This window comes from Phyllobates terribilis, unplaced genomic scaffold (assembly GCF_046119375.1).
Source record: "Phyllobates terribilis strain yellow unplaced genomic scaffold, ASM4611937v1 Scaffold_4__5_contigs__length_816908805, whole genome shotgun sequence".
In the NCBI taxonomy this organism is placed as follows: Eukaryota; Metazoa; Chordata; class Amphibia; order Anura; family Dendrobatidae; genus Phyllobates; species Phyllobates terribilis.
Genome location: NW_027362764.1, coordinates 443811652 through 443828156, shown reverse-complemented (window position 1 = coordinate 443828156; position 16505 = coordinate 443811652).

The following is a 16505-nucleotide window of genomic DNA, read 5'->3' as shown; positions in this document are numbered from 1 at the left end:
TTTATTAAAAAAAAAATTGGTGTGGGGTTCCGCGTAATTTTAGTCTCTAGCGTAGGTTAAGCACTGTCCTGAAAAAAAAACAAAGAAATGTGAATAGCAGCATGGATTATAATGAAAAATATGGATAAAACTTGCATGTGTAACACAGACTTCTGAATGAGGCCATAAGCAGAAGACTAGATCTAAGACTCATTCTCACGTCCGTGTTGCACATTTGTGTTCTGTTTGTGTTTTTCAAAAATACACCACGTTCCCGTTTAAGTCTATGGGGATGACACATGGATCCAAAACTCTGATGTCGCTGATAACATTTTTTTGCCTGTGACAAATGCTCTGACATCTGAATAAGGTCAACAAATGTGATCTTTTGACTTGTCTTGGCCAAAAGTCAATGAGGGGCATTTGCTAATGTAAGTTCAAGCTTGACATGTACCAGATTTCTTATGTGTTTCAGGCCTCATTCAGTTCCTTTTACGCATATCTCCTAGTTTAGATCAACCATTGAAATGCTCGAATCAAGCACGTCGGATGCTTGGATGTGCTTGACTCGAGTTACAAGAAAAGAACTATGGAAGTAAATATGAAACTCTAACATTTTTCCAAAGGACTATCTCTCTCCACATCCTCGGATTTCTACAGCTCACAAAGAGTCCGGTTGACAGAGCAGTCCCTAAGCTCCGAGCAGAAGAATACCCCGCGTCAGTGCTCTAATGGACCACACGGCTCAGATAATTCAAATGAGCTTATTAAAGGGACACGAGCACTTGAGCACCATGTGATACTTGGCACTGCTCGATGCTCAATCGGGCACCCCTATGCTCAATCGAGTATGGAGCAGTGCAGAGCACGCTCACCTGTCACTAGTAAATACTTGTTCTTTCAATGTTTTTCACAGCTACAATACATACTTATGGTCTCTGGTGCTGTTCATATGTTCATGTTTTTTCACGGTACTATGTGTTCATAAAATGTCCAGCATAGATGACAGGTACCAATCCAAGTCTAAGGGTCTGTCAGGAACGTCAGGGACAACACCGGCAGGACCATACAATATCCCACTGCTGCCATCACTTTGTCAAGTTTGTCAGGGATTCGACACAGAGACGATCCCGATTACTCTCTATGTAGCTAGCGGCAAGCGAGCAGTGAGCGTACATACCTCCGAATTCCAGCACATGGAATATGTGTGTATGCCCCCGTACGATCACTACCAGCTTCACAATAGCCCAATTACTATTATTTGTTGCCACCACCGATCAGTTTTAAAATATAATACAGACCTGAGCAGATGCCTGCTTTCTGGTAGCATATATGGCTTTGGGGGAGGAACGATTACAAAACAGAAGAAATCGAACTATTAAATTTTATATTTAATCCAAAAGGGAGGCAGTGCTTATGAAAAATATACAAAGATTTTACAAAGGGGGACAATACAATACAGGATATACAGTTACACAAAATAAAAGGGATTAATAGAAGACTTTCTGGACAGATCGCAGAGAGGATTAAGTTTAGCTGGTGGGGAGGTGTTCTATGGATCGTTATCGAACGGGAGCCCTGCTTATAGAATATATACCTCCCGACATGAGTATGGATCCAGGCTCAGCTGGATCCTTCATGCCGAAGGGGGGCCCTGCCCACACACTCCCCTGTGATGACCTCACGTGGGCTCGGCTCCACCCTTCACGCTTTTATTAAAATCTCTAACTTCTGCGATAACTTCTCGCTGGTTGATCACAGAAGTTCGCAAGTGACACCATATTTTTTATTGTGAATTTGCCGTTCTGTAGAGACCAGACTTGACATGGCTGCTGTCCATTATTTTGGTACTTTTGCATTATAGCTCACCGGCAGGGCTCTAACATGTGCATATTGTTCCTTAGCTGACCCTGCAACAGCTCCATAGATTGTGAGCTCTTCTACTCTGACAGATGGTAGATAGGGGAGGAGGGAAGAGGTAGAGGGATTCCAGAGGAAGAGAGAAATTCTTAATATTTTCTATGACAGGGTCTGTAAAAAAACATGTGCAGTGCACAGATGGCATCCATGTGCTATTCATCTTTAACATTGCAAAGCATAGAGAAAGCTTTGCAAGTTATTGTTTTTATCCATACGTGAAAAACACTGATGAAACACTGATGACATACGGACCATACACTGATGACATATGGATCAAAAAAACTGGTGACACCGGTACCATATTTTTGCAGAAGTGATGTCTAAATGAGGCCTTAGACAAGGTTTGTATTCTGAAAAGTGGTCGTAGAAAATGTTTAATTTTGGTAAATAATGCTATTTTAAAAGTATTTCAACCAGCAGGTGGTGTAAAGAAGAAAAAAGTGTCTAATTTGTCAATCAAAATCCTCCCTTGTTCCTGCCTTTTCTAGTTTCAAGCTGACAAAATTTAAGACAATAAGTCTGCTGTTTTGTTTTTTCATAACCTTTTATTTCCTCTCCTTTTTAGCTGGTCACATTCATGCAATAGTTGTTGGTTGGCTGAAAGCTTTGTCTCACAATTGCCCCATACACATTTCAATGGTGAGAGAGAAGAAAGTCAATTTCAGATGACTGTATCTGCAGCTTATCTCCCAGAGAACTAAATGTTCGAGCATTTAAATTCAAACTGACCCTACCAGGGGGTCTGGAGGGGCTGGAAAATTGCTGAAAAGGATGGAAACACCATTGAAATTGAATGGGAACAGCATGAGGAAGACCCAAGTATGCATTTCTGACTCACAGATCGCTGCTAGTAACAATGTTGTCAGAGTATTACGCCAATTTTATGGACTGACAATAAAACATACAAAACTGGAGATAAAATGGATTTTACAAGAAAAAATGTTAGTAAACATTATTTCCTGTATAATGAATTGTATATAAAGCAAAATAAAAAAGTGAAGAAAAAAAAAACATGCCATCTCTCACCGTATTTCCCTGTCGTTTTTAGCAATAAATAATTTAAAAAATTGACGTGGGGTCCCCCCTATTTTTAATAACCAGCTAAGGCAAAGCATACAGCTATGGGCTGATATTATTGTAACATACCTGGCGGCGTCCTTGCATGGTGGTCCATCTCCCACTGTGCAAGAGGGCGCACTTGATCTCCTGTCCAGAATGTCTCTCTGGCTTCCCTCCATGCTGTCTGTTTGTGTCTGTTTCTGCTGCTTAAGGGCGGCGCCCGATCACTTCCTGCCTTTTGTACCTGCTGTGGGTTACACCCCTTGTGCGTCCTCAGCCTATTGCTGTCTGTCACTTGGTATATATCTCAGCAGCTCCCTTCTATCCCTGCCTGAGCATAGTGTTTCCTTCAGTGTGTTCTTGCACTCTGAAGGTGCCAGGTCCCGTCTCTTGTCTCCTGCTTTTTGTATCAGTTCCCGTGTCTGAACTGAGTCCTGTATGTCTCCTGCTTTGCGGTATCAGCTCCCGTGTCTGAACTGTGTCCTCTATGTCTCCTGCTTTGCGGTATCAGCTCCCGTGTCTGAACTGAGTCCTGTATGTCTCCTGCTTTGCGGTTTCAGCTCCCGTGTCTGAACTGAGTCCTGTATGTCTCCTGCTTTGCGGTATCAGCTCCCGTGTCTGAACTGTGTCCTTTTTGTGTTCTCTGGTCTGTCCTGTCTGAACACGCTCCTTGCCTGTTCGTTCCGCCTTTTAGTGGCCGATTTCCTAGACCCGCTCCTGCGTCTGGTCTGTCCTGTCTGAACACGCTCCTTGCCTGTTCGTTCCGCCTCTCTGGGGGCCGTATTCCCAGACCCGCTCCTGTATCCCTCTGCAGTGTCGGTCTCCTCCGTACACTCAGTTCCAGTCTGAACTCTCTCCTGTCCTTTACCTGTTTTGCCTCTATGTCCGTTCCCTTCCTTTTTCTGCAGAGTCTGAACTCGTACCTAACTCCTGCTTGTTGTCTCTGCAAGTACTGTGTGAGTATCTGGCTCTGTCTTTCCCTTCCTGTCTGTTCCGTGTGAACAGAGCCCTGTCCTCCCTGCTCAGCCTTGTCTGCACTCTAGCTGTGCTTGCCTGTAACCCTCTGCCTGTATTGTTCCTGAGTCCCGGTGTGTACTGGGTCCTATCCCGTCTGTGTTCCTACCTGCTAGTGCCTCCCTGTCTGCACTCTAGCTGTGCTTGCCTTTACCCCCCTGCCTGCATACCCGCCTGCCTGCATACCAGTCGTGCCTGCCTATACCCACCAGTCTGTGTGCCAGCCTACCAGCCTGTTCCTGTATTCCCCTGTGTGGGTCAACAGCCGTGTCCGGGGTCTGTCCTGGAGTAGCACCTGGTCCCTCTGCTCGGTTCCTCCTTGGTGCACTGGCGTCGTATGCCGTCGTGCGACCCTGGTCGGATCGGGTGAATACTTAGTCACGCCCCTCCAGGCATTCACTCTCCGGCACGGTATAGTGGAATCACTACAATCACACGCACACGCCGCTTAGCCCGGGCGTGTGCATAACAGCATGCTCAGGCCATGGTTCCCGTTGAGCCCCACGGCCTTCGCTCTTTGAGAAGTTTTTCCAGCGAATACATGCATTAAAATAAAATAAATAATTTTTTTTTCCCCCTTTAGCTGAGTTCCAGGCGAATTACGCACCCGTCCAGATGGATCTATCAGCCCTCGTTCCTGCGGATCCGCCACGTTACTATGGGGATCCAAGACAGTGTCGTGCATTTGTGGAGCAATGCATGCTACACTTTAAGGCCTACCCTCTCTATTTTCCTTCCGATTGGGCTAAAGTGGCCTTTATGATTGACTACCTAGCGGGTGATGCCTTGAAATGGGTCACCCCCCTATGGGAAGCATGGGATCCTGTCATCCTTGACCTGCAGGCCTTCCTGGTGGCCTTTCGTATGGTCTTCGAGGACCCTAACTCTGAAGCCCCTGCTGAAGCTTCACTTCCCAATATCCCGGAGCAGCCCCGACGGGTAATGTGTGTGGGTAGCGCAATAGTCCTCCAGCCCAATGAGACTACTGCCCACCCAGAATCCTCACAGGGTGACTACGCTTTCCGGAATACTTCTCTCAACCTCAAGAGGCAGTCCAGACGTGCTAGACTTAGAGGCAAGCCGTCACGCCAGGGTCTGTCCTCCCTGAGACCTCCTGACCCCAACCTTGAAGTCCCTACTGAAGCTTCATCTCCCTGTATCCCGGAGAAACCCCAATGGGTAATGTGCGTGGGTAGTGCACCAGTTCTCCTGGCCGAAGAGACTTCTGCCCATCCAGACTCCACACAGGAGAACTTCCTGCACCCGGCATCAGATGCTTCTTTCTCTTTAACCGGTGTGCATGTCCAAGGATGCTCCAAAGCTGTGGTTACCTCAGAGTCTGTGCACCTCTACTACCTGGCGGAGGATCCCCTGTTGCCTCCTGAACCCTCCGGGATACCACTCGATGACAAATGGAGAGAGACTTCTCTACACCCGGTACTCAATACTTTGTCCGCTTCGTCCTGTGAGCCTGACAATGGGTACCCCAAAGTGGTAGTTACCTCCGAGTCTCTACACCCCTCCGACCAGGCGGAGGATCTCCAGTTGTCTCCTGAAACCTTCGGGGTGCTACCTGGTAGCAAAAGGACAGAGACTCTCCTATACCCTGTACATGATACCTCGCTCGCTTCGTCCAGTGAGTCCAACTTAGTGTACTCCGAAGCAGAGGTTACTCCTGAGTCTCTACACCCCTCCGACCAGGCGGAGGACCTCCAGTTGTGTTCAGAATCCTTCGGGGTGCCACCTGGTGGTGAATGGACAGAGACTTTCCTATATCCTGGATCTGATACCTCGCTTGCTTCGTCCAGTGAGTCCGACCTAGTGTACTCTGAAGCAGAGGTTACCCGTGAGTCTCTACACCCCTCTGACCAGGCGGAGGACCGCCAGCTGTCTCCAGAACCCTTCGGGGTGCCACCTGGTGGTGAATGGACAGAGACTTTCCTATACTCGGTACCCGATACCTCGCCTGCTTCCTCCAGTGAGTCCGACCTAGTGTATTCTGAAGCAGTTGTTTTCTCTGAGCCTCTGCACTCTTCTGACCCGGCGGAGGACCTCCAGTTGTTTCCTGAATCCTCCGGGATACCACCAGATAACAAAGAGACAGTGACTTTTCCTCATTATGTACCTGATAACCCGTCTATTTCTTCCTGTGAGCTTGACAAGATGTACCTCGAAGCAGAGATTACCCTTAAGTCTCTGTCCCCCTCCAACCCAGTGAACGACTGGCCCTCGAATTCCCTGCGGAAGATTCTGGCAGGCCTGAAGAAGAGGAGGCGTAAGGGGGGAGGTACTGTAACATACCTGGCGGCGTCCTTGCATGGTGGTCCATCTCCCACTGTGCAAGAGGGCGCACTTGATCTCCTGTCCAGAATGTCTCTCTGGCTTCCCTCCATGCTGTCTGTTTGTGTCTGTTTCTGCTGCTTAAGGGCGGCGCCCGATCACTTCCTGCCTTTTGTACCTGCTGTGGGTTACACCCCTTGTGCGTCCTCAGCCTATTGCTGTCTGTCACTTGGTATATAGCTCAGCAGCTCCCTTCTATCCCTGCCTGAGCATAGTGTTTCCTTCAGTGTGTGCTTGCACTCTGAAGGTGCCAGGTCCCGTCTCTTGTCTCCTGCTTTTTGTATCAGTTCCCGTGTCTGAACTGAGTCCTGTATGTCTCCTGCTTTGCGGTATCAGCTCCCGTGTCTGAACTGTGTAGTGTATGTCTCCTGCTTTGCGGTATCAGCTCCCGTGTCTGAACTGAGTCCTGTATGTCTCCTGCTTTGCGGTTTCAGCTCCCGTGTCTGAACTGAGTCCTGTATGTCTCCTGCTTTGCGGTATCAGCTCCCGTGTCTGAACTGTGTCCTTTTTGTGTTCTCTGGTCTGTCCTGTCTGAACACGCTCCTTGCCTGTTCGTTCCGCCTTTTAGTGGCCGATTTCCTAGACCCGCTCCTGCGTCTGGTCTGTCCTGTCTGAACACGCTCCTTGCCTGTTCGTTCCGCCTCTCTGGGGGCCGTATTCCCAGACCCGCTCCTGTATCCCTCTGCAGTGTCGGTCTCCTCCGTACACTCAGTTCCAGTCTGAACTCTCTCCTGTCCTTTACCTGTTTTGCCTCTATGTCCGTTCCCTTCCTTTTTCTGCAGAGTCTGAACTCGTACCTAACTCCTGCTTGTTGTCTCTGCAAGTACTGTGTGAGTATCTGGCTCTGTCTTTCCCTTCCTGTCTGTTCCGTGTGAACAGAGCCCTGTCCTCCCTGCTCAGCCTTGTCTGCACTCTAGCTGTGCTTGCCTGTAACCCTCTGCCTGTATTGTTCCTGAGTCCCGGTGTGTACTGGGTCCTATCCCGTCTGTGTTCCTACCTGCTAGTGCCTCCCTGTCTGCACTCTAGCTGTGCTTGCCTTTACCCCCCTGCCTGCATACCCGCCTGCCTGCATACCAGTCGTGCCTGCCTATACCCACCAGTCTGTGTGCCAGCCTACCAGCCTGTTCCTGTATTCCCCTGTGTGGGTCAACAGCCGTGTCCGGGGTCTGTCCTGGAGTAGCACCTGGTCCCTCTGCTCGGTTCCTCCTTGGTGCACTGGCGTCGTATGCCGTCGTGCGACCCTGGTCGGATCGGGTGAATACTTAGTCACGCCCCTCCAGGCATTCACTCTCCGGCACGGTCCAGTGGAATCACTACAATCACACGCACACGCCGCTTAGCCCGGGCGTGTGCATAACAATTATCAGGTTGGTAAGGGCCATGGTTATCGGTTCCTTCCCAGCCTAAAAATACTAGTGCGCAGCTGTCTCAGAGCTGACACATCACATTAGATGTGCAAATTCTGGGGCCCTGGCTCAGCTCTTCCAGATTGCAGGGAAATGGTGGCAATCGGGTAATGGGATTTGGGGTTGATGACAGCTGTGATTTGTCAGAAATCACAGCTGGAATGAACCCCTAGGGTTAATAAAGGAGAGGTGACTGTCAGCCAACCCAATTACTGACCAAGTAAGAAAAAGGAAAGAAATCCACACAAAAACCTTTTATTCACAAAAACACTCCCCAACAAATGCCCTCATTCTCCTGTTTCTTAAAAAAAATCCCATTCAAAAAAGTCGAAAGATCCCACCATATCCCATATTGTCTGAAGCATATGAGCATATGGAGCACTATAGAGATGCTCCATAGGTTTTCCAAACTGCCACTGCTGGGCCCGCTATGAACTGATGAAACCTAAGTGATGTCAGTGAGGTTACATCAGTTCACAACCGCCTGGGTCTTACGGAGTGAGGTGCCGCCATGTCACACAAAGTGCAGTCTGGCAGTCTGACATATTACAGCAATTCTGCTGGCCCATGTGGATTTCCGGACTGCCAGACAGCGATCTGTATGACCCAGTAACTCTGAGGCACAGTAACCTTAAGGGAGCCTTTAAGGAAGACTTTAACATTACTTGAATTCCCAGCTGCAGAATCACCTGGAGGTTGTGAACTCTGGTAACCTTAGTTCACATCCTCCAAATGTTCCAGCAGCTGGGAACTCCAATAACCTTAAAGTCTCCCATTTGTGCATACACGTTGCGTTTTTACCGGATTTTTTATTGTGTTTTTTTCCTGCATTTTTGCACAGCAATTAATGCTGTTTAAAGCTAGTTGGAAGAAACAGGAAAAAATGTTTAGTTAAAGAGATAGAACGAGGGATAGCAAGATAAATAGATAGCTCGATAGCTAGATAGATAGAGAGAAATAGACAGATATCTGTCAGATTTCTAGTAATAAATAAATAAAAAATTAAGTTGGGGTCTCCCTATTTTTAATAACCAGCTAAAGCAAAGCAGACAGGCTGTGGGATGATATCAGGCTGGGAAGGGCCATGGTTATTGGCCCCTCCCCACCTAAAAATACCAGCCCTCAGATGCCACAGAACTGGCACATCACATTAGATGCTCCAACTCTGGCGCCCTGTCTTAACTTTTCCTGACTTTCCTGGTGTGGTAGCAATCAGGGAAATGGGATTAGGGTTGATGTCAGCAGCTGGTGCTGACACCAAGCACTCGGGTTAGTAATAGAGAAGTATCAGGCAGACACCCCAATTACTAAACTTGTAAGTAAAAATTAATAAACACACACAAACACATAGAAAAGTCCTTAATTTTTTATTTTTTAAAAAGCCCAGACAGCCACTTTCACCAAATTTATTTCCCCCAAAAAATCCCATGCCATCCGTCATAGTCCAGTGGACCCATTCTAATCCACATCCCATCTAAAATTTCAGCATATAGAGCCCCGCTCAGATAATGAGGCTTTACAGGCTGTCAAATCAGCGCACACTGCAGGATCTCACAGCTCTCCATAACAGCTGTCTGTGTCTATAACCTATGATGTCATCAGTAAGGTTACCGCTGGTCACAGGCGCTGTTTCTCTTGCTGTCACACAGAGTCTTTGACACGCAATAACCTTCCTGATGTCACTGCTCATCACAGCGGCCATCTCTCACACTACCCTCAGTGTGAAAACCAGCAGCTGCTACAGCTGTGAATAAGACTTCATATGCTGCAGATGTCAGAACGGTGCTCGTGGTGCCGGGGAGTACGTCAGACCTGCGCGTGACCTTTAGTTTCTAATAAATGGGTAAATGAGAGGATTGCTGTTTTAAATAAAGATCTTTTGTGTATGTTTATTTTTTTTTTAAATAACTCATCTGCCAGTTAAAACAGATGTAAACGGTTTATGAATATTCACTGATTCCACCGCCCATCTTCCGGTACCAAGATATGGATAGGGGAATCGGCGAATATTCATTTTATCCTCTGATTTCAGAGGTCAGTGGGCTGAGCATTGGGTCCCTGGGTCTTAGATAGACCCAATCATGTGATGCAGCTGGCCAATCACAGTAATGCCAGGAGCCAGCATGGCTACTGCATTAGTGTGTATAGCAGGCAATCCCCATATGTTGATAGGCTGTCTAACAGTCGCAAAACATTCACCTTGTCAATGGTGGGATGGCTTATAGACTATTTTTGATCAAAAACAGTGTTACTAAGAATCCTATTTTATTTAAATGCACTTGCTTTTTATTTATTTACAGCAGGGTTTATTTTCATTTTGCTTCTTGTTGGTTTTTCTGATTCATGGCCATTGTGAAACATGCATTTATGTGCTGCATGTAAACCATCTTAAACCAAGCTCAAATTTTTTGTTTTTTCTTTGCATTAGTGTGTATGGCAAACAATCCTCATATGTTGATTGGCTGTCTAACAGTTGCGAAACATGTGAGACAGGGACTCAAGCATTGCATTCGAGCACCCTCGATACTCAGCCGAGGAGCGAGTGTTCCTTACCATCCTAATGCTCATCACTATTCATCATGTGTCGGGTGGTGGTCTGGAGTCCCCTTAAAAATTACCTAGTTAACCAAATTAGTCAGTATCTGCAGTTTAACTTTAATCTAATGAATATAGGGACATGTATTCTATTATTATTCACCCAACTTCCTTTCGATATGTTCCTCTTTATTCACTTGCTTCTGTCCACTGTTGATTTATTCAGCTACTTAAACAGGGACCTTTATTAAAGCAGCCTTGACTACGCTTTATAGGTATATATTCACCTTTTTATGTTGCTACTTTTAAATAAGTCCAGTAACTTGTAGGTCTGTTGTGCATTTTATTCTCAAAGCAATTTACTTGATCACTGATTATCACTTAGTTAAGTACAGTTAAGTAAGTTCCAGCACAATTGTTTCTACTTGAAAAATAAATGAGATTCCAGTAATGGATTTTGTTGTCAACATTGACACCATTTATCATGAGAATCCACAGTTAGAACATTTTTTCAGCTCCTGAATAATAAGAATTTATTGTAGAAAAAAACAATGTAAAATAATTTAGCATCTAAAATGAATTTAAACATGCATACATGCTCACTTTACAGAGTTCCTAATATCTCTAACAGTATGAGCCATATCAGAGAGTCACTTAGTCAAAACAGCTCCTGCTTTAATAAAGTATTCCATTCAATATATGGTATTTAGATGACATTTTCTCAAAAAATGTAAATTGTTAAACATCATTAAAAGGAATCTGTCATGACATTTGAGCTATCTAACCTATTGATATGGGCATGCAGGTTATAAACTGCTGAAAAATTCCTACCTGTATGCCTCATATCAGATGGCTTGTTGAGAAATCTGATTTTATCTGATTATGTAAATGATCTCTTCCAGTCTATGGGGAGAATGCTTCCTAGAAGATAACTCTGCCTCTGTACTACATTATCCTATGTATTACCGCTCACAGTGTCACTCTGTCTCTGTGACGTCGAGTGCTCATCCAGAAATCTTACACCTGTGAATTCCATCTCCCGGTGTTCTTCTTCATTGTTGCACACTTCTATGGGCATAGGCTTTACATTCCTACTGCGCAGGTGCCGGAAAGTCACTAATGCTTGTGTAGTGCACCTTTTCTGTGCGCCAGAGAAGACTGGGAGCAGAAGTACCATACCAGTGACTCGCTGGCACATGCACAGTAGTATGTGACACCTATACCCATTGGTGGGCGGAAAACTTAAGAGGAACATCGGGAGATGGAATGCGCAGGCGCAAGATTTCCAGATGTGCAACTGACATCACAGGGACTGAGTGACTCTGTGAACCTTCGTACTTGGGATAATGAAATGACACTGTGAGAGGTGATACATGGGATATTAAAGTGCAAAGACAGAGTTATCATCCAGGCAGCATCCTTCCCATAGCTTGGAAGAGGTCATCTTCATAATTGGATAAAAGCGGATTTCTTAATAACAAGGCATCTGATATGAGGCATACAGATATCACTTTTCTCAGCAATCTATATATAACCTGTATGCCCATATTAATAGTTTAGATAGGTCAAATGTGGTGTCAGATTCCCTTTAATAACTGAACTTTCTAAGCACACATTGAAATGAGTGTATATTCTGTCAGTATGATAGCTCAATGAACCAATTGTACCTGTGTACACCAGCAGAGGTCCTTGTGAAAAAAAAATTGCAGCATGCACTAGTCTGCTCCATTTAACAAATCAGACTAGTGAATGTAAAGGCAAACCAGGTCGTTCTTGCACCCATACAATATTCTGATGGGCATACAGAACAGCACACATAGCCAGTAATTTACAAACATGAATGGCCTGTTTTTTACTTTTTTACATTGCCATCTGAACCCAGACTAATGAAGGACCTATTGTCATCAACTGAAGGTCAGCCATCTTTACTAAGAATGTTGTTTTCGTGACATATCATCCTTATGTGATCAAAAAGGTTCATCGTTTTATATAATTTTCTTTTAATTAATTTAAATACAATACAATATCTATAAGAAAATCCATAAATTATAAAAAAAATGTAATCATCAAATACAGTCTGAAATTACTGTATGTCACATAAATGAAAATGTTCTATGTAGCAGAATATTATCATTTAACAAAATTAACATTTTTTAAGGGTATTGCTTATAGAATAAAGAAAAAACATTCTGAAATAAGTATATTACAATAAAATGTCATTGTATAATTACATTTTAACTTAACACAATTAATACAACTGTCATAAATGACAGAATAAAACTATGTAAATGATCAAAGTCTAAAAGGTCAATGAGGTTAAAATCAAAGTAATGGTGTCTGAGATTTTTTTCAATGTCATTGAATTGCTTAGTCTGTGCATCAGTGATGACATGCTCAAATCACAATTACTTTTATGGCATTAATAGACAAAAAGCTTTTTCCATTTAAAAGGATCAAAAATGTTAATACTTGGATTATGTAGCTTAATCTACCCTGAATATAACCAGATGCAATGGTGATTTATTGTTGAAAGGTCCCAGAATGCAAACACATACCATAGGTGAATGAGAACATTATATAACATTGCCATTTTGCTAACTATTTTTCATTTCAAAACGCTGATCTATGCAAAGCACCTTCTGTCAAGTGAGTCAAGACCTCTTGGCAAATGAAAGTGATTCATCAAATCTATAGAACATATTCATAATCAGTATTCACACAGTATGTGGCAAATATTTCATTTCTGCAATTTGAAATACTTTACAGGAGAACAAAAAAATCAAAATCATCAGGGTTTTCCTCTAATTACAATATTGTTTTTAGAATGTATTATTTGATGCAAATATCCTAATGATAAAAATATTGTTTAGATGAAATTGTTCACAAATAATGTGTACCCATTGATGGTTCTTTACAACTGAAGAAAATAGAACAACACTTGCATAAACTTACAGGTAAACATTTATTTTAGGTTGCTGGGGTATGCTGATTGTATTAAAAAAATATATATATAATTTGCTCTACTCACTCATTCAATAAACAACACATTGAATCTTTATCCATATACCGTACAGACCAAAAGTTTGGACACACCTTCTCATTTAAAGATTTTTCTGCATTTTCATGACTATGAAAAATTTACATTCACACTGAAGGCATCAAAACTATGAATTAACACATGTGGAATTATATACTTAACAAAAAAGTGTGAAACAGCTGAAAATATGTCTTATATTCTAGGTTCTTCAAAGTAGCCACCTTTTGCTTTGATGACTGATTTGCACACTCTTGGCATTCTCTTGATGAGCTTCAAGAGGTAGTCACCAGAAATGGTTTTCACTTCACTTCAACCCAGAAATACTCACCGCGCTCGTTGAGCAGAGTGCTGCTCGGGCGAGTACCGAGCAGTGGAGAACGCGTTCGCTCATCACTAGTCATAAGTAATTACAGCCTCCTTTGGATCTTGAAAATTACAGCCAATCAGCAAATTTAAGCATCATATCCGTTTTCAACACCACACAATTAGATATGTTCAACTGTTTATGTCTCTGAAGCAATTTGGCTGAAGAAGAGTCAGAGGCGTAGCTAGGGTTCAGGGGGGCAAAACTTCAGAGTGGGCCCTTATCCAGTTAACCCTGATTACAACTTAGGTGGCGCACCATAATAGTGGATGTAGGAGAACCTCAGCAGATGATCGTGTTGTTACTAAAAATAATCTCTATACAAAGAACAATTCTGATATTACTGCCATATTTTGATAGATGCCAGTCCTGCAGGATATATAAGTGATCACAAAACAGTTAGTAACTTAGAGATGACGTTCTTTCTGATGAAATCGTTCACTTTTACCATCTTTTCCATTTGGCCCAGACCGACTCAACAAGGTCTTAAAAAAACAATGGAATCCGGCCCTCTTTTCATGACTTTATTGGTATTCTAGTAGTGTGCATAGATAGATATAAATTACGTTTCGGTCAAGTCGACCTTCTTCAGATTGTACACTAGTGTTCTATATACACATGTGTGGAACAGCGATTCTGGCTGTTTCAGAATTCAGAAACGTCCTCATGGACGTTTATAGCGATTGAGGTTGCTCTGCAGCACAGACACCTAGGGCCACACGGGGGATTAACATGTACCATGTTCCTCATTATAGCTGCATAACAGCAGCTGAAACTATACCCCTGTGTCCAGGAGCCTGTAAACTGCTTTCTGAATTCTGAAACAGCCGGAATCACTATTCCACACATGTAGAAAACTAGCGTACAATCTGAAGAAGGTCGACAAAACCGAAACGTTATTTACAGTTATATGAAAAAGTTTGGGCACCCCTATTAATCTTAAGCTTAATGTTTTCTTAAAATTGGTGTTTTTGCAACAGCTATTTCAGTTTGATATATGTAATAACTGTTGGACACAGTAATGTTTCTGCCTTGAAATGAGGTTTATTGTACTAACAGAAAATGTGCAATCTGCATTCAAACAAAATTTGACAGGTGCATAAGTATGGGCACCCTTATCATTTTCTTGTTTTAAATACTCCTACCTACTTTTTATTGACTTACTAAAGCACTTTTTTTGGTTTTGTAACCTCATTGAGCTTTGAACTTCATAGCCAGGTGTATGCAATCATGAAAAAATCTACTTAAAGTGGCTACTTCCAAGTTGTTCTCCTGTTTGAATCTCCTCTGAAGAGTGGCATCATGAGCTCCTCAAAACAACTGTCAAATGATCTGAAAACAAAGATTATTCAACATAGTTGTTCAGGGGAAGGATACAAAAAGCTGTCTCAGAGATTTAACCTGTCAGTTTCCACTGTGAGGAACATAGTAAGGAAATGGAAGAACACAGGGACAGTTCTTGTTAAGGCCAGAAGTGGCAGGCCAAGAAAAACATCAGAAAGGCAGAGAAGAAGAATTGTGAGATCCGTCAAGGACAATCCTCAGACCACCTCCCGAGAGCTGCAGCATCAACTGCTGCAGATGGTGTCACTGTGCATCGGTCAACTATACAACGCACTTTGCACAAGGAGAAGCTGTATGGGAGAGTGATGCGAAAGAAGCCATTTCTGCAAGCACGCCACAAACAGAGTCGGCTGAGGTATGCAAAAGCACATTTGGACTGATGAAACCAAGATTGAGTTGTTTGCTCATACAAAAAGGCGTTATGCATGGCGGCAAAAAAACACAGCATTCCAAGAAAAACACTTGCTACCCACAGTAAAATTTGGTGGAGGTTCAATCATGCTTTAGGGCTGTGTGGCCAATGCCGGCACCGGGAATCTTGTTAAAGTTGAGGGACGCATAGATTCCACTCAGTATCAGCAGATTCTTGATAATAATGTTCAAGAATCAGTGATAAAGTTGAAGTTACGCAGGGGATGGATCTTTCAGCAAGACAATGATCCAAAACACCGCTCCAAATCTACTCAGGCATTCATGCAGAGGAACAATTACAATCCCCAGACCTGAATATCATTGAACATCTGTGGGATCATTTGAAGAGGGCTTTCCATGCTCGGCGACCATCAAACTTAACTGAACTGGAATTGTTTTGTAAAGAGGTATGGTCAAAAATACCTTCATCCAGGATCCAGGAACTCATTAAAAGCTACAGGAAGCGACTAGAGGCTGTTATTTTTGCAAAAGGAGGATCTACTAAATATTAATGTCACTTTTCTGGTGAGGTGCCCATACTTATGCACCTGTCAAATTTTGTTTGAATGCAGATTGCACATTTTCTGTTAGTACAATAAACCTCATTTCAAGGCAGAAACATTACTGTGTCCAACAGTTATTACATATATCAAACTGAAATAGCTGTTGCAAAAACACCAATTTTTATAAAACATTAATCTTATGATTAATAGGGGTGCCCAAACTTTTTCATATAACTGTATATCTGTAGGCACTACTAGAACACAAATAAAATCATGAAAAAAGTGCCAGATTCCATTGTTTTTTGAAGTTTAAGGAGTGGGACCCTATCCGTGCGCCTAACGTATACTAGGAGTGCCGTTCTTCCCTGTATAAAACGACAACTTCTTTAGCAAGGACTCAGCTGCAGAGATTACAACAAAGACACGTTACACTGTGTGCAGAATTATTTGGCAAATGAGTATTTTGATCACATGATACTTTTTATACATGTTGTACATGTGGGTTACTGGAATGGGCTGGTATCATCAAAGATGAACCTGTGGGACCTTTTCGAGTTGAGGATGGAGTGAAGCTCAACTCCCCGACCTACTGC